Consider the following 27,294-nt stretch of genomic DNA (forward strand, 5'->3'; position numbering starts at 1 on the left):
CAAGGAAAGGAAGAGAAAGGATAGATGTCAGGTAGCGGCCAGGGAGTCAAGAGACCCAGGAATCACCCCAGTAAGCCAAGGCTATAGGGAGATACACAGATTGACAGAAATAGGTTAATAATTAAGAGAGAGCACTAACCAGTAAGAAGCCTAATCCATTGGCTAAATAATTGTATCTAATAATAAGTCTCAGAGTGGTTAGTTCATTAAGTGGCTGTGGGACTCAGTGGTCAGAGAAAAACCCATCCAGTGGGACCAAGATAGACAGAGAAAATCTCCCTCAACACCTCCCTTCCTTCTTACCCCTCCTCTTACACACACACACACACACACACACACACAGGATCTCACTATGTAGTTATGGCTAGCCTAGGACTCACTGTGTAGACCAGGCTGGCCCCAAACTTACAACAATCCTCCTGCCTCTGCCTAACTGCCATGCTCAAAAGACTGCACCTTCATGCCCGGCTTACTGGTTATTTCTAACTGATGGGATTTTACTTCCTTTAGGATTTCCATCATGTTTGAATTCATTAGCACAAATGAACGCCACTTACATTTCTAAACTATTTAATTTACTTTGTGGATGGGGGGGCACATTCCTCAGCGCACAGATGGAGGTCGGAGGAATCGGTTTCCTTTCCACCAAGTTGGTCCTGAGTTTCAGACTCATATCGTCAGACTTGGCAGCAAGAAGCCCACCAAGCTATCATACTAGCCCAGGAATTTTTGTTCTTTGAATAGAGATTTGTTTGATTTGTACTTATGAGGGCTAAAATGTCCAAAATCATGTTTCTGGCGTCTATGGAGCCCTCTTGTTGCATCAGGACCCTGGGGATATCACATAGGGAAGCATCTAGCTGTTACTTTGACTTAAAAAACAAAAAACAAAACGTGGTTTTGAGCTGCGTGTTGCGGGGCACACCTGTAATCTAAGCACTGGGAGGCAGAGGCAGGAAGATTGGTACAAGGTTGAGGCTAGCCTGGGCTACACAGTGAGAGTCTGTCTCCCAAAATCAAAAAAAGCTGTGCTTGGCAGTGGCACTGCTGTAATCTCAGCACTTGAGAGGTGTTGGAGGCAGGAAGGTCTCAGCTGGAGGCCAGTCTGAGTTACACAGAGAGATCCTGAGTCAATAAATAAATGAGGTAATTAATTAAACTGCCAGTGGTGGCACATACTGAGGTAGAAGCAGAAGAGTAGAAGTTCAAGATCGTCCTTGGCTACATAATAAGTTCAAAGCCAGCCTGGGTTACCTGAGGCCCTGTCTCAAAACACAATTGCATGTAGTTAATTTTGGTTTTAATTTTAAAGAGGAGAACTATTTTACTGTTCACAGAAAGGGAAAAGTGAATCACAGAGATTGTGAGACCAAAGAAGCTGACAGGACAGCTTGGCAATGAGTTATTTGTTCAACAAATATTCCCTGGACAGCTTGAGACAGGTTCCAATGATTACTGTCATTTTTTTAACTTAGGGTTTTACTTACTACTCTGGAAACCATTTCCTCTGTACTTCCCCTGCAATTGTTAAGTCTTGTCATTAGGTGGCAGTAGGTATACCCATGTTGTGGGCATGCAAATTTTGTTTCATCATAACGTAGTCAAGCCATCCACTACAAATTTGTACGCTCTTGACCATGTGTATGCGTGTGCATGTGTGTGTGTGTGTGTGTGTGTGTGTGTGTGTTAATGGTTTTCAAGACAGTGTTTCTCTGTGTAGTCCTGGCCATCCTGCAGCTCACTCCATAGCCTAGTCAGAGATCTGCCTGTGTCTGCTTCCCAAGTGTTGGGATTAAAGATGTGCACCACCACCCAGCTTATTTAAAGACTTTTTTTTTTTTTTTAAAGGGGTAGTGTTGCAGAATGTTCAGACACCGTAAAGATGCATCTTTGCCTAGGCAACTTCTGATTGTTTTCGTAAAGAACTCAATGGTCAATATAGCTAGGTAAGAGGTATAAGTGGAACTTCTGGGGAGAGAAAGGAAGGAGAGGGGAATCTAGGGGTACAGGAGACATGGGCAGAAAACAGGAGGTGCAAGACGGAAGAGAGGCGACCCCATGTTATAAATGTAGATTAATAGAAATAGGTTAATATAAGCTATACGCGCTACTTAGGAATAAGCCTAAGCTACAGTCTGAGCTTTCATAATAAGAAGTCTCCATGTCATTATTCAGGAGCTGGTGGCCCAAAGGAAAGTCCAACTACCAGGTGGTACCAGCACTTGGGAGGCAGAGGCAGGCAGATCTCTGTGAGTTCAGGGGCCAGCCTGGTCTACAGTGAGCTCCAGGACAGCCAGGGCTACACAGAGAAACCCTGTCTTGAAACACCCCTCTCCCCTGCCAAATTTTTTAAAGTGTGTGTGAGTGAGCGCCTGCATGTATTTATGTCTGATGATGCCCATGGAGTCCATAGGAGGGTTGTGTCCGGTTCCCTGGAATGCAGCTACCAAGTGTGTGCTGGAGATCAACCCTGACCCTCTACAGTTTTCTACTTGCTTTCCCCCCCACTAGCTGGTTTAATGATGTTTACTCTGACTCCCCCCCTGCACTGCCCCCCACTCCACCCCCACCCCACTAGTCAGGTGATGATGTAGCTGGCTGTGATCCAGTTTTCACCTGGATTGGAGTCCTTGTGCCTATGGCTTCTTGTTGATTTGGAAGTGCCTGGCCATTATTCCAACATTTCTACATCTTATTCTTCAGTGTAAGCGTCACGCCATCTCCCAGAAGTCTTCTCGGAGCTCTGGCTGGCTTTGGCGGCTTCCTACATTCCTGAAAGCTCTTTGCAACAGCCTTGGCTTTAATGTGAACCCTGCTGGTTGCCAGTGCTCTTTTCACCTGTCAGCCCCTCCTCCTACTGTCCACTGCAGCCCACCGCAGCCCACCGCAGCCCACCGCAGCCCACCGCAGGCTGGCTGTCCTTGGGTTTCGCCTGGGATCTACAACCATAGAGCACAGATCGCCGACACCCTACAGCTATGGCCCCTGGGAATAAGAAGCCATCCATCAGGGCAGAGAGGACCCGGTGGTAACAGTGGGTGGTGGAGGGAACTGTGCCAGCCTTTCGGATGTTTTATGAATGACCTCTGGAAGCAACATCTCAGGGCATTCTGGCCAAGTGCCAGCTGGCTACTCAGCTTCAGAGCAGATGCCAGGCCCGATGGGTCCTCTGGTCTCTATGCAAGCTGGTGTCTGTGCCTCTGTGCTATCTGGACCTGTACAGAGAGGGGAGCACCAATACAGGAAACAGGATAAACCCCTAGAGAAATGGGACCCTTCTGCCTCTGAATCATGGTGGGAACTGGCCCTCAGTGGCCCTACCACGCAGCTCCTCTGTTCAAGCTTTAATGCTATCTGCCAGGCGCTGGTGAGACCATTGGAGAAGCGGTCTGATCCCAGGCCCTGCATGTGTCCATCAGTTATAGCTTCTGCCAGCTCACCCCCCACCCCCCACCCCCGCCTAGGTCACATTACATATCAGTCTGTGGCTCTGGGATGCCTCTCCTCATGGTCCAAGTGTCCTGCTACATGGCTCCCTCCCTCCTCTCCCATCTCCACTATCCGGCCAGTTACCTATCCCACTAAGTCACCTACTCAGTCCTGTTTGGCCTGGGGGCAGTCGATGTGGAATCAGGGCCCCCATGATTAAGTTCATATCCATTATTGTTACCCGCCCCCCCTCCCCTGGGAACCTAGAAATTTCACCTGATTTGACAGATGTGTGTCTTTTGCTAGGCATGGTAGTGCATATCTGTAATCCCAGTGCTCAAGAAACTGAAGCAGGAATGTATGGATATAGGCTAGCCTGGACTACATACTGAGCTCCTGGCCAGCCTGAAGTAGTATATAATTCCACTTATAAAACCAAAACAAAGAAGCTGAGAAAAGTAGCACAAGCTTTTTCTCCCAGCAAATAGGAAGCAGAGGCAGGCAGATCCCAGGCAGGGAGGGAGCGGGACTAGAGAGTTTGGGAACTGCAGCATGAAGAAGGCATGAACCAGGAGCTCGATGAGCCAGGAGCTGGAGGAGGCCTCGTCTTGGTTGGCCTTCTTGTGCAGCTACCCCAGCCCTGGGCTTCCTCCAGCTTTCTCGTTTGGTTCCAGAGATAAATTTCCAATGGCTGCAGGGTGGTGGTGGCACACGCCTTTAATCTCAGCACTTAGGAGGCAGAGGCAGGTGAATCTGTGGGTTTGAGGTCAGTCTGATCTACAGGTTAAGTTCCAGAACAGCCAGAGCTATTACACAGAAAAATCCTGTCTCTGTAGGTAAGAGCCAGAAAACCAAGAGAGGCTCTGAGCTAGCTTAAGGTGGAACCAAGAAGCCAGGCTCAGGCCCAAATAGCGCCTGCCTTCTTTCCATTGTAATCTGGAAAGTAGCCATATCCAGTCAGGTCTTCTGTTCACGCACCAGCCACTGCTTGAGCTTGAACTGTGCGAACCTTTGGGCTCAGCCCAGGGGCATAGCCTGGAGCCTGTGTTGCTGAGCTCCGGCATGCTGAGCAGTCCAGGGAGGGTTAAAGAAGACACTGCACCTGTTGGGCACCCTCCTCCTGCCAGGCACTGTGTTCTGTGATTTCAGCCACACACCTGCTTAAATGGGTTTGAGCGGTGCTACCTTTGTAAAGTGTTAATAAAAACCCATCTCTACACTTTTTATTTGGGACTTCTGCAGCTAGGCAAGTGCTCTAGACACTTTTTTTTAGATCCCAAGACTTTGTCTTTTATTTTTCTTAAATATATTTTTTTTTAAAAAAATTGATTTAGATGTGTTTTGCCTGCATGAATGTGTGTGCACTACTGTATGCCTAGTGCCCTCAGGGTCTAGAAGAGGGAGTCAGGTTCCCCTGGAACTGGAGTTAGAGATAGTTGTGAGCCACCATGTGGGTGCTGGAAATTGAACGTGTGTCCTCTGGAAGAGCAGCCAGTGTTCTTAATCACTGAGCCCCCCCCCCACCAATGTATTGTAGATAAAATTTTCCTTGGGCCAATAATCAGCTCCCAAATAGAGACACAGAGACTTATTAATTATGAATGCTTGAACTTAGCTTAGGCTTGTCCCAGTAACTCTCTCTCTCTCTCTCTCTCTCTCTCTCTCTCTCTCTCTCTCTCTCTCTCTGATACAAATTTAATTTCCTTCCACCTTTTTCCCCTCTACTTGGGTGTCTACAGAGCAGTTCAGGACCACTCACTCAGTGGCCTGTGCTGTCAGAGCTGCTGACCAGTCTTCAGGGGCTGGCTGAGCATTCCAGTGTTCAGTAGAAAACTTCTGGATGGATACAGAGGGCACATGAACACACTCAGACCAGGCAGCCACCTCTGGCTGAGCAGCAGTGAACTCAGGTGCAGTCCATTCGCCCTGAAATTCCTCCTTGGTCACAGCCTTCTTAGCCTGTTACTCCTTTTCAATCTCCTCTGGGTAGAAGGAAAGGTCAGGCATGACCTGCCATGGGTGCTCACGGGAAACAGTGCCATGCATGGGGAGTACTTCCCGGGTCAGCATCCACCACATCAGATCCACTGAGTGAGCTCCCTTGTTGTTGCACTGGATGGCAATGTCCACGTAGCGCAGAGGAGAGTCTGTGTTACACAGGGCAATGGTGGGCAGGTTGACGTAAGATGCCTCTGTGACGGGCTGGTGGTCAGCCCTGGGGTCAGTGATAAACAGAAGATGTGGCTCCCTGAAGGCTGCTTGGATCTGGTTGGTGAAGGTCCCCGGAGTGAAGCGGCCAGCAATCGGAGTGGTCTCCCTCCCCCATGGCAGCAGCAAACTTCAGCACAGCTGACTGCCCAGTGTTCCTGGAGGAGATGGTGCTGACATTGACGGAGTTCTCAATGGCAACGATGGCTCGGGCTGCCAGCGGCGGCTTCTCCCAGGTCCTCTTCAGATTGATGATGTAGATACCATCACTTTTCCTTTTATAGATGTACTGCTCCATCTGAAAGTCAAGGTTGGTCAAGGTTAGTGCCACCTAAGCAGGTTCCTCCTCCTTCATCTGCAGGACATCAAGGGCTCCAGACATTGTGTACGTTTCCCTTTAAGTTACGATGGGAATCAAGAACAACGTCATATGGACCCGTCCCAGAGCAGCGCAGAAAGGCCCCCACCAACTCTCTTAATTTAACCTTTTCTATTCATCTACATTTTGCCTCAGGGCTTTTTACATTTCATTCTGTATGTCCTAATTTTCTGCTTCCTCTGTGTCTGTCTGTCTGTCCCCTAGGCTCTTACTGGCATTTCTTTTTCTTTCTTCTTCTCTGAGCCTAAATTCCTCCACCTACTTACTCTCCCTGCCTAGAAGTCCTACCTATACCTCCCTCTCTATTGGCCATTCAGTTCTTTACTAGACCAATCAGATGCCTTAGGCAGGCAAGGAAAAATAGCAACACATTTTTACATAATTAAACAAATGACACACGTCTTTATATAGTTAAACAAATATTCTACGACACATCTTTACATAGTATCTTTGCTAAACAAATATTCTGCAACAATGTATTTTATTTCTATGGATGTGTGTTTGTCACATGTGTAGGTGCCTGCAGAGCTCAGAAGAGGATGTTGGATCCCTTGGAACTAGAGTTAAAGGAAGTTGTGAGTGCTGGGAAACAAATTCAGGTCCTTTGCAAAAGCAGCAAATGCTGAGCCACCACTGAGCCACCAACATAACCCTAATTTTTTAATTTTTGAGATAGGGTCTGACTAAGTTACTCAGGCTGGCCTTGAACTTGCTTTTTTTACTCTCTGCTCCCAGATCAGCAAAAAGTTCTCTCTCTCTCTCTGTATCTCTGTCTCTGTCTGTCTCTATCTCTCCCTCTGTCTCTCCCTCTGTCTCTTTCTCTATCTCTGCCTCTCTGTCTCTCTCTGCTCTCTGTCTCTATCTCTGTTTCTCTCTGTCTCTCTTTCTCTCTCTGCTCTCTGTCTCTCTCTGTCTCTATCTCTGTCTGTCTGTCTTTCTCACTCTCCCCCACCTCCCCCCCCATCTTCTTTCCTACTTCTCTTGTCCTCTTCCTCCCTGTTTCTTCCTACTTACAGAATGGAGAAGTTGGGAGCAGCCTTTGTGACCCTGGGTTTCCCTCCCGTTGCTTCTGCCCCACAGCATCACAACGTGGCATAAGTAGTTCCCACCCCCAACCTCCCATGGGCAGTATTGTTGTAGAATATTCTTTTATGCTGTGGAATATTTGTCCACCTTGGTAAGTGTGGTGGTATGAATGAAAATGGCCCCCACAGGCTCATAGGGAATGTGCCACTATTAGGAGGCGTGACCTTGTTGGAGGAAGTGTGTCACTAGGGGTGGGCTTTGAGGTTTCAAATATTCAAGCCAGGCGGCCCAGTGTCACACTCTCTTCCTGCTGTCTGTCAGTCCAGATGTAGAACTCTCAGCTCCTTCTCCAGCACCGTGTCTGCCTGCATGTAGCCATGCTTCCTGCCATGATGACAATGGACTAAACCTCTGAACCTGTAAGCCCGCCCCAATTAAATGTTTTCCATTATACAAGTTGCTGTGTCAGGAGTCAGGAAGCAGAGAGTCATGAATGCATGTTGTGCTCAATCCCTTTCTTTTTTCTTTTTCTTTTTTATTTTATTTTTTCTCTGGCCTGGGACCCGAGGCCATCGGTGCTGCTACCCACATTCACGGTGAGTCTCTCCACTTCAGTTAAACCTCTCTGGAAAACATCCGAGACACACCCAGAGGTGTGTCTTGTAGGGTTAATCTGTATCTGAGGGAGTGACGTTGAAGGTTAACCATCATTGGGCATGGTGACACATGCCTGTAATCCGATCACATGGGAGACTGAGGCAGGAGAATTGCACGATTTTGGTCAGTCTGGCCTATGTAGTGAGACCCTACCTCAGAAAAATAAAACAAGAACTCACTGTTGCCCGCTGGCTATACTGGGACCAAGGTAGACAGAAGGCACATGGCTGTACCAGGACCTGATGTTTTCCTGGGGTCCTCCTGCACATGCTAGGTTGGAATCAGCATCACATGATCGAGAACTTTGAGGATTAGTGAGGCAGCCAAAGGAAGCTTCGAGGGAGACAGCCAGGTAGGCACCGAGGGAAGGGTGAGCATGTTATTTTGTATCCTCTTCACCAGCTCCCATGCATCAGGCATCTGAAGACAGGGTGCACTGGGGCTCAGAAGGGAAGATGCAGAAGTCAGGCAGAGTATGTTAGTAGCCACTCTTGCAGCCTAGGAGCTTCAGACAACAGCCAGCCCAGAAAAAACAAACACCGGATTACAACACAGGAAGAAATTTAGAAACATTTCTTTGAAGAAGATATGTGACAGCCCACACAAACAAGAAACCTCTCCACGATTCCACAAGAAAATGGGAATCAAGCCGGACGCTTGTGGCACACGCCTTTAATCCCAGCACTCGAGAGGCAGAGGCAGGTGGATCTCTGTGAGTTAGAGGCCAGCCTGGTCTACAGAGCGAGTTCCAGGACAGGCTCCAAAGCAATACAGAGAAAAAGAAAAAAAAAAAAAAAAGAAAAAGAAAATGTAAGTCAAACCCACAGTGACATACTGCCTCACACCCATCAGGATAGCAACAGCTACCAGAGGGGAGAAAATGACAAGTGTTAGCAAGGACAGAGAGGAACAGAGCCTAAAACACCATGTGGGGACTAATAAACCTGAGGCAGACATTGGGGGAAATGCGGTAAGTCCCAAGGCGTTAAACACTAGAGCTGTCTGTCATATGATACAGCCATCCTGGCTCTTGGCTCGTACCCCAAATGATTAAAAGCAAGACCTCCAACAGCTATTTATACACACAGGTTAAACAGCATAGTGCTTGGGAGGTGGGAACAGGGCCCGGTGGGTGGACTATCGAGGCCTTGTAAACATGAGGACCTCAGTTGGATTCCCAGACCCATGTAAAAATCTGGGTGTGGTGGTACACTCCTAACCCCAGTACTAGGGAGGTGGAGACAGGAGGATCTTTGGGGCTCACTTACCAACCAAATCTAACCCAATTGGTGAGCTCCAGACCGATGGGAGACTCTGTCTCGAAAGGTGCATGAAGCTCTGAGTCCAGTCCCTAGCACTGAATAAATTGGGTGTGGTGGCATTCTCGTGTAATCTTAGCACTAAGAGAGAAACACTCAGGAGATAGAGGCAGGGGGATTAGAAGTTCAAGGTTGTCCTTAGCTACATAACACATTTGAGATCGTGTCCCAGATAAAATAAAATAGACAAAGTGTGGAACATGTTTCTGAGGATGATGCCTGAGGTTGTTCTCTAGATACAGCAGGTGCACACACTCGGCTGCAATCATTGTATTATCTCTCACAGTATCTGAGTGTAGGAATTTGGGAAAGGCTTTGCAGCATGATCCTAGATGATTCTGGGCACAGAATTCTGTGTGACTCTGCGTTGAAAAATTCTTACCCCTCGTGTCCCAGAGGGCAGGAACTAAGTCCCAGTTGTGTAACTAGCTTCTCTGGTTGTGCCTAGGATGCCAGCCACTGGGATAGCCAGGACTAGACAATCAGGCAATGAGGGGCCCAGGAGTCCAAGGCCAGCTGCCAAGGAGGAAGCACCAAACAATAGCCCTCAAGAGGCCTGGCCTCTTGGAGCCAGATTTGCACTTCCAGGACAAAGGCGATTTCCTCTGTAGGAAATGATCTGCCGGGAGGGCTTCCTGTGGGAGCAGGCTGAGAGGATCTAAGGAAGATGGGGCTGAGGAAAGAAGTCCTGCATCCCCAGCATCCTCTATTTCTGGGCACTGAGGTCATGGAGGATGCTGGTCTGCTAACCACTGGCGTACTCTATAAGAGACCCTGAGTTTTGAGCTTGGTGGTCAGGAGCCATGTTGGCTTGTTTCTCTACCCATGGCTACTCAAGCTTACACCCCTATCAGTGACTTCACTTCCCTTTCCCAAAAGGCATGGTACGAATCTACTGTCTCCTGTGCCTCTGGGTACCGCCTTTACACAAACAACTGAGGCTCAGCAGTGACCTCAGGTCCCTCCTTAATCTCCTGGGGGTGACTAGCCAACCCCTTGAGTGTGAGTATTGAAGAGTGACATAGTGAGAGGTACTATCTCACTGCATTCAGGGTCCCTAGACAACAGTCACCAGGCGGTGCTGCTGGGGAATGGAGATGAGAAGCCGTTGGAGAGGAGATGGCTGGGTTCTTGTTCCTTCCTTCTGAACAAACCAGAACTACTCCAGGAAACGGCAGGGCAGGGCAGGGCAGGCAGTCAAGGACTCGTGACCACTGGAGAAGAGCCCACCCTGGGAACTAGCCAATATACAGGCATATCTAGGTCTTTCTACAGTTTCATCAGCTTCAGTTCAAGCACTACTTGGTATCTATGACCATTGGCCATCCCAGGGTTTTTTTTTTTTTTTTTTTTTTTTTTTTTTTTTGAGACCGTATCACATAGCCTAGGCTGCCCTGAAACTCCCTGTGTAGCTAAGGGCAACCCTGAATTTCTGATTCCCCCTCATCCACTTTCAGAGTGCTAGGGTTAGAGTACCTGGGGATCAAACCTGGGGGCCTTTGGGTGTGGTAGGGAAGCACTCTACCAACTGAGCTATAGCCCCAGACTCCTTCACAGGTTCTTTTATTCCAACCTTAATTTATTTCTTTCTTCCTTTGTTTTTTTTTGGGGGGGGGCAGAGTTTTTCTGTGTAGCCCTGGCTGTCCTAGAACTCTCTCTGTAGACCAGGCTGGCCTTGAACTCAGAGATTGTCCTGCCTCTGCTTCCCCAATGCTGGGATTAAAGGTATGTGACAATATCACCCGACTCCAGCCTTAATATCTAATAATTCTCAGATCAAGTATTACAATACACACACACACACACACACACACACACACACACACACACACACACACACAGGGTCAAAGAGGTTTCATGTTTGCACCAAAGGCAGAAGTAGAGGACTTGTGGGAGGCTGGATAAGAAGTTTTACAGTCTGTAGGCACAGAGCTGCCCAGGCAGGAGACTGTCAAAGGCAGGTCCTGGGGGCAGGCAGTTCTGTGTGTCAGTTTGAGGTGGGCTGTGTGTCACAGGCTGGAGCAAGGAACAGACAAGGTTATTTGCTGTGACGATTTTTCTAGCCAAGGCTCATGATGAGTGACAGATGAGAGATCAGCATCTGCCACACTCAGCCTCCCGGTGACCTTCCCTTCATCATCCCAGCTAAGGGTGGCTACATCATTTGTTGGTTTGGAGTATTTGATAAGCTCTGGGCCTGAATTTTCTGGTATGCTTTCTATCTATCTATCTATCTATCTATCTATCTATCTATCTATCTATCTTTCTTTCTCTCTTCATTCCTTCTTCCCTCCCTCCATTCCCTCCTTCCTTACTTCGTTCCTTCCTTACTTTCCTTATTTATGGCTGTTTTACTTGCATGGATGTGTGTACCACTTGTATACAGTGCCTGTGGAGTCTAGAAAGAGAGCATCAGATCTCCTGGAACTGCAGTTACAGAGGGTTGTTAACTGCCACGTGGGTGTTAGGAATCAAACTCAGGTCTTCTGGAAGAGCAGACAGTGCTTTTAATTACTGAACCATCTCTTCAGACCCTCTGATATGGTTTGATGTTCCTCTGTGCTCATTTGATAAATCCATAGTTGGCAATATTTTCTTTTTAAGACAGTTTTCCGATGGGTGTTGGTGGCACACACCTTTAATCCCAGCACTCAGGAGGTAGAAGCAGGTGGATCTCTGTGAGTTCAAGGCCAGCCTGGTCTACAGAGTGAGTTCCAGGACAGGCTCCAAAGCAATATAGAGAAACCCTACCTGGAAAAACAGACAAACAAAAAAGGCAATTTCCAACTCACTATATAACCAAGGATGACCTCTGATCCTCTGGCCTCTACTGGATTGGATTGCTGGTGTATAGTACCACACCCTGTTTATGCTCTGCCGGGGATAGGAACCAGAGTTTCATGCATGCCAGGCAGGCACTCTACCAGTTAACCTTTATCCCTAGCTCATGGTAAATATGTTATTTATTTGTCTGTGCCAGATGGATTGTACTGGACAGTTTGGTGGCTGTTTAAGCTGCAGAGTCCTGCCGGGTGGTGGTGGCACATGCCTTTTATCCCAGCACCAGGGAGGTTGAGGCAGATGGGTCACTGAGTTTGGGGGCCAGCCCTACAGGCCAACACAGAGAAACCCTGTCTCAAACAAAAAAGCAACAAACAAAACAAATAAACAACAAAAAGACCTTGGCAGTTATACTCAAATGGGTATAACTCAAAAGTGCTGTTTTATAAAATGGACTCACTCAGGGCAAGTGACAGCCTGATGCCAAGTGTTTTATATATAACGTGGAGTAACCTACAGTAGGCAGAGTCTGACCTCGGGGAGGCACCTTGTGGGCCACAGGCAAGCGGTGCCCACTAAGGAAGACCTTGAGTCCTTTTACCCAGGGAGGAAGGAAAGAAAGGGTAGAAATAGTTGAAAATGGCAGAACATGTTAGCAAAGAACCAAGTTGGAGCACTGAGACTAGGCTAGGACATGTTGCCTGGAATATGAGGGACTTTCCCACCGAGGACAGGCACATGTGGACACGTGGAGGAGGAGCCATGAGTTCAGGGTAGCAGCCGCCTCTGTGGCTGGCAGTGGTGGCAAGAACAACCAAGGGCCCTCACATTGTTCTCACCAAGGACTCCCAGTGCCCTCATTTTAGCCCCTGAATTCCTCTGGGGAGGGTGGCTGGGGGAACACGCAGGGACCCCCACAGGGAGCCAGGAGACTGCAGGGCTCAGAAAAGGGCCTTCCTACCATCTTTCTCTGTAGTTTGCCCTCCTCCAGGGCGGGGAAGGTGGAGAGGATGTGTGTGTGTGTGTGTGTGTGTGTGTGTGTGTGTGTGTGTGTGTGTGTGAGAGAGAGAGAGAGAGAGAGAGAGAGAGAGGAGAGAGACTAGAAATCGGGAGGGGGCCTGGGATTATAAAGGAGGCAGATGGCTTGGGGGAGGGGCAGGAAGCCTCTGGCTTGGCTACACAGCTGTAAAAGTGAAGTAAAGTAACCCAGGAGCTTGCAGGGTCACCATGTGAAAAGAAGAGAGGAAGAAAGACCTCCCCGCCAAGCTCTTTCTGGAGAAGGCTGCTGCAGCTATTGGAAGTGGGCACAGCCCCCCTCCCAGCGCGCACGCACACACACTTTAATTTGGAGCAAGTCAACAGCCACTTGCTTCTGCCTAGCGTCTCTCAGCCCTCTCCCACTACTCAGGATCAGATCATTGTCCCTATGGGAGCGGGCTGAATGACATACCATCAAAAGATGTGTCTGGGGATGGCTCCTGGTAAATGGACCCTTCTTTGAAGAGACAGGTAGATCTCACAATGACATCTCCCTGAAACCCAGTGGTAAGTGTCCTTTTACAAAGAGAGAAAAGGTAAGGCAGAGCTGAGCAAGCAGAGGCAGCTAGAACAAGGAAGGACCCCCCTCGACCCCCAGGACCCCCACCTCCCCACTCCCACCCTAGTACCTTCAGAGGGGCCCCGAGAATACCTTGCTCTCAAACCTGGTTCTGTGATGGCTTAAGCCAACTAATCCACTTTGTGGTGAATCTCCCTGGAAATGAATACACCAGGCCTCCATTCCAGGACCATCTTCTGTGGGCAGAAACAGATCTCCTGGATGCTTCAGCTTCCTCTGCAGGGCTGTGGAGAGGTCAAACAAGGAGCTTGCAGGGCAGAGGGCGGGGCAGGGACAGGAGCTGGGCAGTGCCACAGGAAGCTGCAGGCAGACCTGCAGACCTCAGGGGAAGTAATCTCAGAGAAAGTGCCGCCTGTGGTCAGCGGTCTGCAGGCAAGGAGGAAGTGGCAGCTGCCCGGCCCAGGGCAGCTCCTCTTCCTCCACTGCTTACAAGAGTGAATTCACTACAGCTGAAACCTCAGTGGCCCACACCTCTGGTCCCTTCCACACGCATGCACAGAGCCCTCCCGAAGGCCTGCACCAGGGTTTGTAGTTCTCCACAGTATCAGGGTCTCTCCTTGCTGACCCCAGGTCATCTGACCACCCAAGCCAGTTCTTGAAGTCATCTGTGTCCCAGACCAATCAAAAGTACCACCTTCCTGCAATGGGACAAATATTTCCCCCTGCTATCAAATCCCTTAGCCTTAGGGACAGGGAAAGACACTGGGGACACAGGAAGACCAGAAGCAATTAAATCGGGTCAGGAACATTGGGCTGGCCACAGCAGAGGGACAGAGAGGAGGAGCTGCAGAGTGGATGGCATTCCCCCAGTGGCCACGGGGGCTTCACCCTCGGAACTTGGGAACAGATCTGGGCAGGGGCCAGGACATAGTAGGCCCTCTGAGGGCTGGCTCCAGGTGGTTTGATTTTCCTGGCCTGCCGGAGATGAAAGAGAAGAGGGACAAACCTGCACTGGATAGACGTGAGATGGGCAGGGAGAAGAAGCAGTATGAGGGAGGCAGTCCATCTCCAGCAAAGCATGAGCTTAACGGGCAGACATTTACTGCCGACAGTGTTGGAAGCCAGAAGTCCACACTGTCAGAGGCTCCACAGCAGGAGGACCGTTCTTCTGGTCTCCGTTCTTCTGGTCTCCATCCCAGGGGCTTCTTGCAGCTGCTCCCTCCAGTGTCTCCGTGTCTGTTTCCTCTGTCGCATGGCATCCATACGTCTCCTCTTCTTGTGAAACACTAGTCTTGTGAGGCTGGGAGAAGCTAGTGTAATGGAGACCCTGTTTCCAAGCACGCACTGGCAGTCACGGCAGTGAGGGCTTCTTTTGGAGGGCATGATCCCCCCTTGAGTTGGGGGAGAACAGATGGGATCTGCTGCTGATTGGAAGGTGGGAAGCAGAGGAATCTCCAGTTCCAAGGCAGTTCTGAAACATGCATGCAGGGCCTGAGGGTCCTAGCCAGGAACCGAGGCTTCCCAGAGAAAGCCTAGGCCAGCCTGGAGCAGCAAGCACCACACAGGCTCTGGGAATATGAAGTGGGGATAACTGAGACCTTCTAAGCAGGCAGGGCAGAGGCCAGGGAAGCGTCAGAAGGACCAAGAATGCCCACTATATATGGTGTATGTATGTATGTATGTATGTATGTATGTATGTATGTATGTATTTATATTTGTATTCATCCTAGTGTAGCAGGCCTATAATCTTAGCTACCCGGTAGGCTGAGGCAGGAGGATAGCAAGTTTGAGACCAGTCTAGGAAGCTTAGTAGGACCTTAACTCAAAATAAGAACTGGATTCCAAATGTAGATGAGGGCTTCTTGAGCATCTGTAAAACCCTAGGTTCAATACCTGGTACCACAAAATGACAACAGCAGCAATTTTAACAATGGTACATTACAGGGCAATGGTAAGAAAGAAGGAAAAAAGCCGGGTGGTCGTGGCGCACACTTTAATCCCAGCACTTGGGAGGCAGAAGCAGGTGGACCTGAGTTCAAAGCCAGCCTGGTCTAGAGAGCGAGGCCCAGGACAGGCTCCAAAGCAGTACAGAGAAACCCTGTCTCGGAAAAAAAGAAGAAGAAAGAAAAGTAAAGAAAAGAAAGAAAGGAAAAGAATGTTAAGGGCAGTCTCTGAAGACTGACTGACAGCTCCGAGCCTGGTCAGCCTGACCTTTCCTGAGCTCATGGCCCCTGGGTACACATCGCTCAGACCACTCCTCCAGTGCTACCTAGTCTTACTACACTGGCTCTCGTTTCCACATGACCCCTTCTATCCTGGTCCACAGCCTCTTCTAACCACACGCTCTCTTAAATGTGCTACTGCACTCTGTGCCTACTCATTCCTAGTGTCCCCTGCATCTCAGTGCCCATGGGTTTAGACAGTAAATGAAAGCGAACAGTCCTCCTCAGCTGGTCAATCCTACTCAGTCCCCGCAGTCCACCCTTGACCCTGGCTTTACCACAGCGCTGGCTTCTCAGTTCTGGAAACGCCCCCTACCTGCTTTTGGGACCCTTACGTGACTCCCACTCGACTCTTTTGTAACTCCCTACATCTTAAGACTCTGCTTGTTTTGTGCCTTGGCTGACCCCCATGTGGTTGGCTTGGCTGTGTTCCTATCCATTCTGTCCAAGAGCCAAACAGAGACCTGGCATCCTGCATCTTAGGGCATGCCCTGAGTAGGCCCTGCACCTAGGTCCAGGCTGAGGGATGTAAGACAATTCTATGGGATATGAAAGGTGGGGACAGGGAGCTGTTGACACTGTTGGAGGAAAACCACAGCTGCTGTCTGTATATCCTGGCTGACACTACTCCAAACAGCCTTGCTCCAACTCCTATTACTCGCTGGTCCCTACCCATGGCAGGACTCCTTAGGAGTACCAGGGACAGTACCAAGGACGACTTTGACAAGAGTTTATGCCTACTCCAGCAGCGCTCCGCATCTCTTCATGTGCCTTGATTGTAGCTGCTAGTTTTCTTGCAAAGACTGAGATGACACATGTGAGTATAGGCTGGAGAGATTTCTCAAAGGATAAGAGCTCTGACTGCTCTTTCAGAGGACCCAGGTTCGATTCCTCCCACACCCACATGGCAGCTCAACTGTAACTCCAAGATCTGATACCATTACATGGACATGTGTAGGCAAAAGCACCAACGCACATAAAATAAAATAAAACGCATGTGAGTATGCCTAACGTAGTTCCTAGCAGATATTACATGTGTCTAGGGAAACTACTGTCCTTGGAAGGAAAGGCAAGCTCGTGGGAGCCTATGCACCAGGGGTTTAGGTTATGGAGGCATTCACTAATATATGCACATATACATGTTTTTGGCCTGTGTTGAAAATAGGCTTTTAAGATGACCTTAGAACTGGAATTATGGCTACACAGACCAGGCCACTGGTTGTATGAGGGGCCCCTCCCTTGTACAGATCTAAATCTCCTATTACTGTGCTCACTCACTCCCTGCTTAGTTTCCTTTACTCATTGTCTCCATTATATCAGGGTAGAAAAATGTGCAGTGGGGAGGGAGTTCACGTCCACCATTGTTTATTCTCATGGCACTTGAATGTCACGCCTGCTACGTATGAGCGCTTAGAACAGGCAACATTTGGAGGAGTGGCCTCCCAGATGGTCTGCCACTCTGGACTGGCAACTTACAGTCTGGCTTCCTTTGCGGTTGCCATGGTATTTCTGTGTGCAAGAGAGACGATCATGCATCTTGTCAGCTTCTGGGACACTCATCCAGAGAGCATCAGAGTAGAGCAATAGGGAGGTTGTCTGCAGATACAATAGAGCAGGCTGCAGGGTGTGGGAGAGGGCCCTTCTGGGCTCCCATAGCTCGTATATGAGAGGCTGGGGAAGAATGAAAAAGCCTAGGCCACCTCCAAGCCAGAGGCAATATGGCTAGAGGTGCAGTACCAATTTGGTACCAACTGCGCCAGTTGCAAGCCATGGTGGGGCTTCAGCAGCGTAGGCCAGTGAGACAGAAGTCTGGGGCTCTATGTTTGCAACACCCACCAGCTAGTTCCTCACATCACCCCCCTCTCTCTCTCACACACACACACACCATACACACTTCTTTTTCAACAAGTTTAAAAGCATCAGTAGAGCACACCAGTGCCCCTGGACTGCACTCATGGACACACCCTAAAGTGTGTTCTAGTACAACTCTCTCAGTGTCTCAGACTTACCAAGATGACAGTCATGGTTAACCATTACAACTTGCCAGAAACTGACCAAAGAAATCAGTAAGCTCAAACCATCCCAAGTAAAGGTGGGATGGGTGTGGAGTGGGAAGCCGAGAGAAAAGGGGATGGATGATGAGGGAAGAAGGCTGCCCTTTGTGACATCTCCTGGCTGGGCAGGCTCTGCAGGCAGAGCTGGGAGCAGCCTGAGCCTTGGCGCTGGGTGAGGACCACACACCATGTATGGGCAGTCTCTTGGGAGAACCTCCTTGTGTGATCATCTGCCCACCTCACCAATCTCACCATGTTGTTATATCCTCTACGCTTTTGTCCTCTTGACAACTGGCATGACAGCAAAAGACACCATCCTGGAAAACAATGCATTCATTGGTGGATCTCTTTTGCCCCCCCCCCCAGCTAAGGCACATTGCCCATCTCCCTTCAGCAGCAGGATGAGACCTGGCAGGGGACAGCCTTGCCCTAGCGTTGGGAGTAGCAGAGGAGCCCAACCCTGGAGTTTTCTCCTTAAATACAAGCAGAAATCTTGGCTTCAGAGCCTCTCTTCTTTCACTGGTACCATCATCTGTCTGTAAATTAAATCCAACAGGACCCCAGTGACACCTAACTATGACCCCTGATGGGAGAAAGAGAGTGTGGCTTCTCTATAAACTTCTGATTGTACCCTGGTCCTGTCCCCTCCACTCCACTCAGTGCTGATGACAAAAAGGCTTGATCTGCAGGAAAAGCATCAACCCCATATTCACAGTTTTCAGCAATGAGAGACAAGTACTTATGGCCTTGACTCGGCTCGAATGGTGTCAGCTTCTTCCTTACCTTGCAGTTCATCGCCTCTGTTTCTCCGAAGTCACAGTAATCGTCTTAACATGCTCAGGTTTTATGTCGAATGTTTAAATGATGGGGAGTGCCAATGTTGTGGCACAACAGGGGCATGTTTTAAGGACTGTGTCAACGGGAGGCTGGGGAGACCATTCAGTTGTGAAAGTGCTTGCTGAGCAAGCAGGAGGACCCGAGTTTGAGTCCCAGCACCCACGTGAAAAGCCAGGTGCAGCACTGTGTGCACGTGTAATCCCAGCACTTGAGGGGTGAAGCCAGGAGAATGCTGGAGCTCACTGGCCAGCCCGTCTATCTGAATCCCCGGGCTCCAGGTCCATTGAGAGACCCTGTCTCAAAAAAATAAGGCAGAGCATAATTGAGAAGGAGGGAGACACCCAACATCAACCTCTGGCATCCGCATGCATAAACACACATGGCACACACAGAAAACATGTATGCATACACTTATAGCCAGATGTGGTGGCTATAACCCTGATGCTGTAAGGGAGGGATTAAAGGATCCCTGGGACTTGCTGGCCAGCCGGCCCATCCTAATCTGCAACACTGTCTAAAATAAAACAATAAAATAAAATAAAACAAGGATCCTGGCATAGGGGCACACATCTCTAATCTCAGCATTCTGCGGGGGGTAGGGGGAGGCAGAGGCCAGCAGATCTCTGAGTTCGAGGCCAGCCTTGTCTTCAGAGTGAGTTCCAGGACAACCAGAGCTACATAGTGAGAACCTGTCTCAAAAACTAAAATAAATAAGGTGGAAGTTTATCTTGGGAAACAACATCCAAGGTTGACCTCTGGCTCCTATACACATGAACATCCAGATACATACAAAGATGGCAACTTTATCTCTAAGCTTATGTCTACCCTAGACAAAACAGCAAAGCGCTCAGCTACCAGCAGCAAAGAGACTTTGGAGAAGCAAATACATCTACCTGGGCTCATTGCTGTCCTGCATAAGGCAAGATGACAAACTCTGGGGGGAAATCCTGTAGTTTTGGCTAACCTATGCATTGAAGTCATTGTCTTTTCCCAATGAAGCTCAGTGGCCCAGGTAACACGAACAACGAAGGTGTGACTCCAAATTGGGAAAGGCATTCGAGTGATTCCAGAGCCCTTATACTTTGTGCACTGTGAATTTGAACAACAAAACCATGAACCACACACATGAGGCTACATGTGTGTCATGGTCTGGAGTTGAAATGCTTCTTGTAGGTTTGTGTGTTTAAGGCCTGGTTGCCAGAGGACTTTTTTTTTTTTATAAGATCATGGGTCTCTGACTTCATTGGTGGGTTGTAGTTCAAGATGAGAGCCCTCAGCTTCCTACGGCCATGTCTTGGCTCTGCTATCATGGATTCTAACTCTCTGAAACCATGAGCTCAAATAAGCTTTGTTGTTAGCCGTCTTCATCCAGGTGTTATCACAGTAATAGAAAAAGTAACCAATGCAAAAGGTGTATCTTGTCTTTGGTAGTGGCAATGGTAGCCACTTCTTCTTCTTCTTCTTCTTCTTCTTCTTCTTCTTCTTCTTCTTCTTCTTCTTCTTCTTCTTCTTCTTTCTCCTTCCCTCCTCCTCCTTACTGTCTCCCTCCCTGTCTCTATGTCTACCTGTGCCTCTGTCTCTCTATGCCTTTCTTTCTCGATGTCTCTCTCTTTTCCTCCTGCCATGCACCTAGCGTCTTTCTTCTCCACCATGATGCTTTTGCTTCATCAAAGCCCTAAGTGATAGGACTGAGTGGCTCGAGTGATTGTGTGACATAGATAAGAAACTTCAAAACCATGAGCCAAAAAGGTATCGTTCTCCTTGACGCCGATTTTCCCAGGTAGTTTATCCCAGTGATGGACAACTGGTCAAAGCAGAGATACAACACTCACAACCCTGTCTGTCACTCACAGGGCGCAGACCCAGAGAGCAGTCCAGCACCTGCTGGCAATTTCCAGCCCTTTCAGCCTCTCCTCCACATCTCTCTCTCACCACAAACATGACACTGAGTTCATAAACATTTGGTGAAAGTCCCTGTTTTTCTCCAATCTCTCAAAGACCTTCATCCTTGATGGCTCTTGTGTGACACCCCCAAGCATCCCTAATTCTTTTCTCTTTTCCCTTTTATTTACTTTTCCACCAGCTGTAAGACCTTAAAGAATCCACCTGGGCATAGAGTCTACCTTGAAGAACGAAGAAGAGAGAACGAGGCATTGATCTAGAATTCTTTGTGTGCCAAGGGACGGACAGGGTCATCTGGGATCACTTGAATGTCAATAGTTTTGGTCTTATAATTGCATATATTTCCTTTGTATCTGAATGTTATAGTGTAATTCATTGTGAAAACTTTCTGGGAAGTTTCCATTCTGTCATGAAGCCACTGTAGATGCTGTCCAAGAATGAAATCCTTCTAATTCATCACTTAGAAATGCGTGAATATGAGCTGACTATCTAGTCTGCGTGGCTGACTCCTTCGCAGTGTTCTGGTTTTGTTCTGAACCTTATACCACCCTCAGGCCCTCGCTATTACAAGGCTGTATTTTTTTTCCTTCTCTTGGTATATTTGTTTGATTTGTGAGTGCTGGGGATTGAACCTGAGGACTTGCGCATGCCCAGCAAGTGCTCTACCTTCCACTGTGCTGTATTTCCAGACACAGTTTTTACTTCCCTGTATTTCTTTCTGGTGCCTGAACTGACCCTATGTAATCGGTAGTTCTGTGTAGGCAATATACACACGTCTGTAGTGTGTGTCTGTTCCTGCTCCATGTTGCCACCGATAATATTGAATGCGTGAATTAGTGACCTGGTTTATTCTGAGCTGTGGCAGTGATTCACAGAAGTGATCTCACAGTTGGAGAGATCCAGCTTGACCTACTGGAGGGCACAGAGACAGACATCCTGGAGGCAGCTGTGCTACACTCAGTGAGTCCCTGCGTAGGCTTCTACCAGCCCGTTCTCAGCTTATGTGAGGAAAGCTGAGCTGTGTGGGCCACTGAACCATTCATTCATCCTTGGTGGTGGCATGGCAGTGTCATTTACAGGGATGAGGGAGCCACAGAGGGGCAGAGAGGCTGGCGGTAGCCATGGGATGGATCTGGCAAGGGACATGCTGGAGAGAAAGGAGCGGGGAGGTGAGTTGGGGCGGGACCTCCGACGTCTACTCCCTGCCCTTGCTCTGGGCCTTGTTTCTCTTTAGAACTCTGTGCTTCTTGGTTCCCAGGACCAGAGCATAGTACATACAGCCAGGAATGTCACAGGACAGAGCCTTAGGGCCTGACCAGCCAGCCCCCGTGGGCAATAGAACTAACTGATGGTGACTCAATGTCATTATGACTCCTTCCAGCTTCTCTTCCTCTCTGCTCCTGTTCCTGTCATCAGCAGGCTCCGGGCTATAGCTGACTCACAGCTGAGATCTCCACCCCTCCTGCTGACTCATGGCTTCCTCCAGCTGACTTCTCTATGTCCTTTGTAGCAGCCTGGCTTCTCCTGTCTTGGGGGCTGGCTTTTCTTGTATCCTTGTATTTCAGCTCCAGACTCTACTACCACACCCCCAGACCTCTCTCACTGTCTCCCAGTGCAAATTCCCTGGGTCAGACAGGCTGCTGACCAGCCACACAGGTAGCTTCTCAGATGGGTCAGGCCTTTGACTACTGTTAACTCACAGGCTTGTGTTCCAGCATGAGCTGCCTCCCTACCTGACTCTTATCAGTTGGGGCTTTGGGGACATCAAGACCATCATTCGGGAAGACCACCACATTCAGCGCACCTCAGAAGGAGGGAGCATGCTGGCAGCGTGATGGGCATGTCTGGCAGCGACTTCCGTCTGCCCAGTGCTACAGGTGGTACCCTGGCCTGTCCGTGTTCCTGGTATACTCTGCCATTGCTTCCATCTCCACTCAGGTGCCACCTTCTTGGTAGGATCCTCTCAGACCCACAAATGCCACTTCTCCATTCTTAGAGCTGCTAACACTCTTTGTCTGAAGTTCTAGAATGTGCAGAAGATAAAAGCATGAAAAATTTCAAGATAGGGCCTGCTGAGCTTGCAGTCAATGTCGTGGTTCCCATTTCTAGTTCTAAGCCCAAGGCGCTCTATGGATAGCCCGGGTCACCTGCCTCAGAAGCCAGACCCACCCATCAGTTTTTCCAGATGTATACTGACCAGCTACTGTCTACTTCCTGGAGCTCTGCCCTGCCTGTCCCACAGAGTGGCGGTTATAGCCAGGCTCAGCTACGCTGCAGTCTGCACATTCCACTGGCTGGCACTTCCTTGGACATTCCGGCTCCAGGAGAATAACCAGGAAGCCTAGGCCTCCCATAGAAATACTTTGCTGGGCCCACCACGTCCCAATTTCTCAGTGGCACCCTTCACACTTAGAGTAGTAACTATGCCCATGAAGATGACCTGCCTCTTTTGAGAACTGCTGACCCAGCCAGCTGATCCTCTACCCACACTGAGACTTAGGTTCAAGGCTCAGGGCCAAAAGCTGGACCACACCCCTGAGCTGTGGCCCTGCAAAGCTGTGTTGGCTGGTCTCCATGGTCCGTTCCTTCCCACAAGGCCACAGCCCAGCTTCCTTCCTGCCTGGACTCTCCTGCTATTCTTTCCTTTGCTGTTCATACCCACTCACTAAATGGACTTTTCATCACTGCACAGAAGAGTGAGTTTGTTTGGAATACCGAACTCATGGGCATGCGCATGCGCACTGACAGTGTGCAGCCCGCTGTGCCATGAGGCTTGAAGCCTTGCCCTGCCTCTCTTTTATTTGTAGCCACCTGTTCTCTCTCTCCCCCTTTGGTCTGTTTCCTTGCGTTGATTAAATTTGTCTGCAATGACCTGTGCATTTTCATGTCTGGTTAGTAATTTCCGCCTCCAGTGTGTAGAACAGAGCGGAGAGAGCAGAGCCGCCCCCACCCTCCTGAAGGCCTCTCTCAGGATGCTGCCACCTCCCTCCCACTCACGGTCACCCCGATCTACACCTACAGGAGGGTTGGCTGAACCTGAGCTCTGAAAGCACAGCCTTCTTATCTGCTTCCTCTCAGCCATTGCTCTGTTTTAAAATAGGAGTCTAAGACCGATATGCTTTAAAGGCTGCTAGGCTTCTTGGACTGAAGTCACAGCAGCATGCACAGGCAGAAGCTATGGGTGCTGCCACCTCTGGTAGGAGTTGGGCTCTGGCCTCAATGTCCTTGTCTGTAAAATGGGAGTCAGAGAAATAATTACATCATAGTGTTGTTGGGAAGCTCAGAGCACATCCTTCACCATTGCCGGGTGTCTATCATGGGATTGAGATCCTTCATCATACCCTTATCACGAGCGCCTTCCCTGGCCTGCTTCTTGAGACTGATCAGGGGGTCTGGACTCACTGACACAAAACCCCAGCTAGTTTGCAACACCAGCTAGAACTTTGCTGATCCTCAACACCCAACCTGCTGTCAATCCTCTTGCTGGAGGCTGGGACTTTTCCTGTGCGGGCAAAATGATTTGTTATTGATCATCCGCTGCTGGCTTTGCCATTTGTGTGAAACCAAGGCTTTGTCCTTGTCCTCAGAGAGCTACTAGAGGGGACTAGTGAATGACTGTCACAGACTAAATGCTGCCTACACCCTTTCTTCCTTCCTTCCTTCCTTCCTTCCTTCCTTCCTTCCTTCCTTTCTTTCTTTTTTCTTTTTTTGAGACAAGAGACAAGGTTTCTCTATATTGCTTTGGAGGCTGTCCTGGAACTCACAGAGATCCACCTGCCTCTGCCTCCGAGTGCTTGACTGCCTACACCCTTTCAAATTTGTCATTGATAGATCAGCAAGTGAGGCTGAAGAGAGCGGACTGGGGTGTGAGATGCAATGAGCTCAGCTGAGTCTTGCATGCACAGGGAGCCAGGGAGCCACACCTTGTGGGTGCTGGCCATGGTCCAGCACTTTTCCTGTCCCTCAAGGCATGGGTGGCTTTTCCACCCTCTGAGTCACTTGGGTTTTCTCCAAGTGGAGGTGGCAATTATACTAACCTGGTGAACCCAGAGTTTGTCTCTAGTGGAGGCGGCTCTGGGCAGCCAATTTAGAAACAAACTTGTATGAATGTATCCACAGGGACCATTTATAGAATGTTCAAGGAGTGCCTGCCATTCTATTGGGCACAGTTGGTGGGTTACAGACCAGGGACAGGTATTTTTGTTGGACTAATTAACATCTATGCACTCTTTCCTCCAGCCAGCAAACATTTCTAATGCTTCCTGCCAGACAGTGTTCCTGTGAAGAGAAACACCAGGAATAGGACACTCACTTTTACTTTTACACACACACACACACACACACACACACACACACACACGTTGATTATGTCTTGCTTTGTAACCTAGGCTGGCCTGGGATTTGCAATGATCTTTCTGCCTTAGCCTGTCAAGTGCTGGGATTATAGGCAAGAGTCACACCTGGCTGTTTATTTTAAAAAGCTTACTTGTGCAGGGTGACGGTGGTGCATGCCTTTAAACCCAGCACTCAGAGAGGCAGGTGGATCTCTGTGAGTTCAGAGCCAGCCTGGTCTACAAAGCCGGTTCCAGAACAGCCAGGATCCTATAACACAGCCTGTTTAAAAACAAACAAACAAACAAAAAACCAAAAAAGTGTACGTATATGTGTGCATTTTGTGTGATATATGCACGTGTGTGCTGTTGTGCACACATATGTCAGAGAAGGATGTGAGGCATCTTGCTCAATCCAGCTCCACCTTAGTTCCTTGAGACAGGGATCTACCCTTGAGACAGATCGCTACCCAAGCTATCTCTCTAGTAAGCTTCAGGCATCGTGTCTCTGCCCCCAGCTTTGGGATCACAGGTACACACAGCTGTGGGTGCTGGGGATTCAAACCTAGGTTCTCACACTTGTGAGGCACTTCCTTGTATTCTAGTTTGGTCTCAAACTCTTGATAATCCTCCTGCTTCAGCCTTTCTAGGTCTGTAATTGCAGCATGTGTCAACACAGCCAGCTCCAAAACACGTTATTTACCTCCTTTGAAACTTCAAAATGATCTCTATTGTTGAACCCAATTTTAGAGAACCCGTGTAGTTTTTCTACCTATGATTTTTTTTTTTGTGGCAGGTGGGGGGGGTGGATGTTGAGACAGGGTTTCTCTGTGTAGCTTTTGAGCACATCCTGGAACTTGCTTTGTAGTCTAGGCTGTCCTGGAACTCACAGAGATCCACCTGCCTCTGCCTGCTTCTGTCTCTCCAATGCTGGGATTAAAGGCATCTGCCACCAACACCCAGCTTGATTCTTATGATAAAGACTTTATAGTTTAGGTAACTCAGGGAATGCAGAGTCAAGGTCAAAGATAACATTGTACACATAACTGTGATGAAATGGGAAACCTTCAATCACTCAGCGAACACTGGGTTTAGCAGGAGATAGCCTCCAATCTTTACTAGGTTCTGCCCAGAGTTCCCTGACTCACACCTGTCATTGTGTTAATTTGCGGAACCCACAACTGAGCCTTTTTTTTTCATGCTCTGCCTCAGTTTCCAACTCAGTGTGCTCACAATTGGCTGTCAATGCTGTGGACATAGATGCTATGAGGTCAACATGATGGCCTTCAAAGTCTGCCGGTTTGTCATGGGAATGAGCTGAGGCAGAGGAGAGAAGCCATATGGCTGGAACAGGGGAATGCCATAATTGCAATTGGCCTAGACTTATTTCCAAGAGGCTTGAATACAGGTGAGTGGGCATTGGCTCCTGTCCAGCCACCAAAGCACAGGTCCAGGCTGGTGGGACCCAGGCCAAGCACAGTTCCTCATTACTCCAGGTCCAGCCAAGGGAGCTAAATGGACACAGCATTCAGCTACTCCTGATTCCTGTTCTAGTGGATGCTTCCTGGATCTTCTGTAACAGGTGCCTTCACTGTTGGGTTAGCTTGCTGACACAAGGGAGGTCCTTGATTAGCCTCAGTGCCTCTCTCTGGTCGCCAACACAGTTCATAAGGATATCAGGAGCTTTGGTGCTGTGTTCTGGGGTGGAGCAGACCTCATCCCTGTAATTTTCCCCAGAGCTCACACAGCCTTAGAGCACCTCCCACAGCTGCTGCACAGGCAAGTGAGCTACTGTGGGTTGTCTTTGCATTAATTACCTGGCAGAGTTATAAGGCACCACTGGCCTTGTTCAGATAAAGCCTCAGAAAAGGGCTTCATCATGGTCAAAAATCAGAGATAGCACAGAACTGGAGAAGACAGACAGCAGTTTGAACACAAAAGAATAGATGACATTTGGAGAAGGGGAGCAGACGCAGCCATGGAGGCTGATTGCAATGTGACGTGACTGAATGCCATATGCCTGACTGCCAGCTTCTGGGGGTCTTTCAGGTTAGGACAGAGCAGGCACATGCCATGCCTCAGGAAAGGCCCTGTGGCAGAGGGCATTAGTGTTGACCCTTGGTGGTCTCTTACCCTCTCTGTGCTTTGATTTTTTTTCCCTCTCATCTATAAAATTTGATAGTGATGCCTTCTAACTGGAAAGTAACAGTGAGAGAATATGGACTAACGGGCCAGCTGTCTAACAGACAGACACGATAGCCTCAGTGACCAAGACCCCAGGCATAGGAAGCCGGCAAAGAATTGATAGACACACAGAGTGAAGCTCATTTTGTAGGACTACAGTGGACTTTTTCTTGTAGTACTGAACCCAGCACCTTTACATATGCTAGACAAGCACTTTATACTAGAGTTTTGTTTCCAGTCCCCACCCCCTTAAAATTGTTTATTTTCTGAAACAGGCCTCCACGTGTAGCTGAGGCTTGCCTGGAACTCACTTCGTGGCACAGGTTAACTTCACACTCACAGCAATCCTCCTGCCTCAGCCTCCCAGGCTCTCAAGGGCTGGGTTTACAAGTGCTCAGTGAGTGACA

At 49.0% G+C, this 27,294-nt stretch overlaps 1 protein-coding gene and 1 pseudogene across 1 annotated transcript in view; both read right to left on the minus strand.

Moving 5' to 3' along the window:
- Psca (prostate stem cell antigen) overlaps positions 1-27,294 on the minus strand; it is a 1,185,392-nt gene that overhangs the window by 1,133,168 nt on the left and 24,930 nt on the right. The window lies entirely within an intron of this gene.
- Positions 5,185-6,019, minus strand: LOC127235400 (40S ribosomal protein SA-like; annotated as a pseudogene).

This window comes from Phodopus roborovskii, unplaced genomic scaffold (genome assembly GCF_943737965.1).
Source record: "Phodopus roborovskii unplaced genomic scaffold, PHOROB, whole genome shotgun sequence".
Taxonomy (NCBI): domain Eukaryota; kingdom Metazoa; phylum Chordata; class Mammalia; order Rodentia; family Cricetidae; genus Phodopus; species Phodopus roborovskii.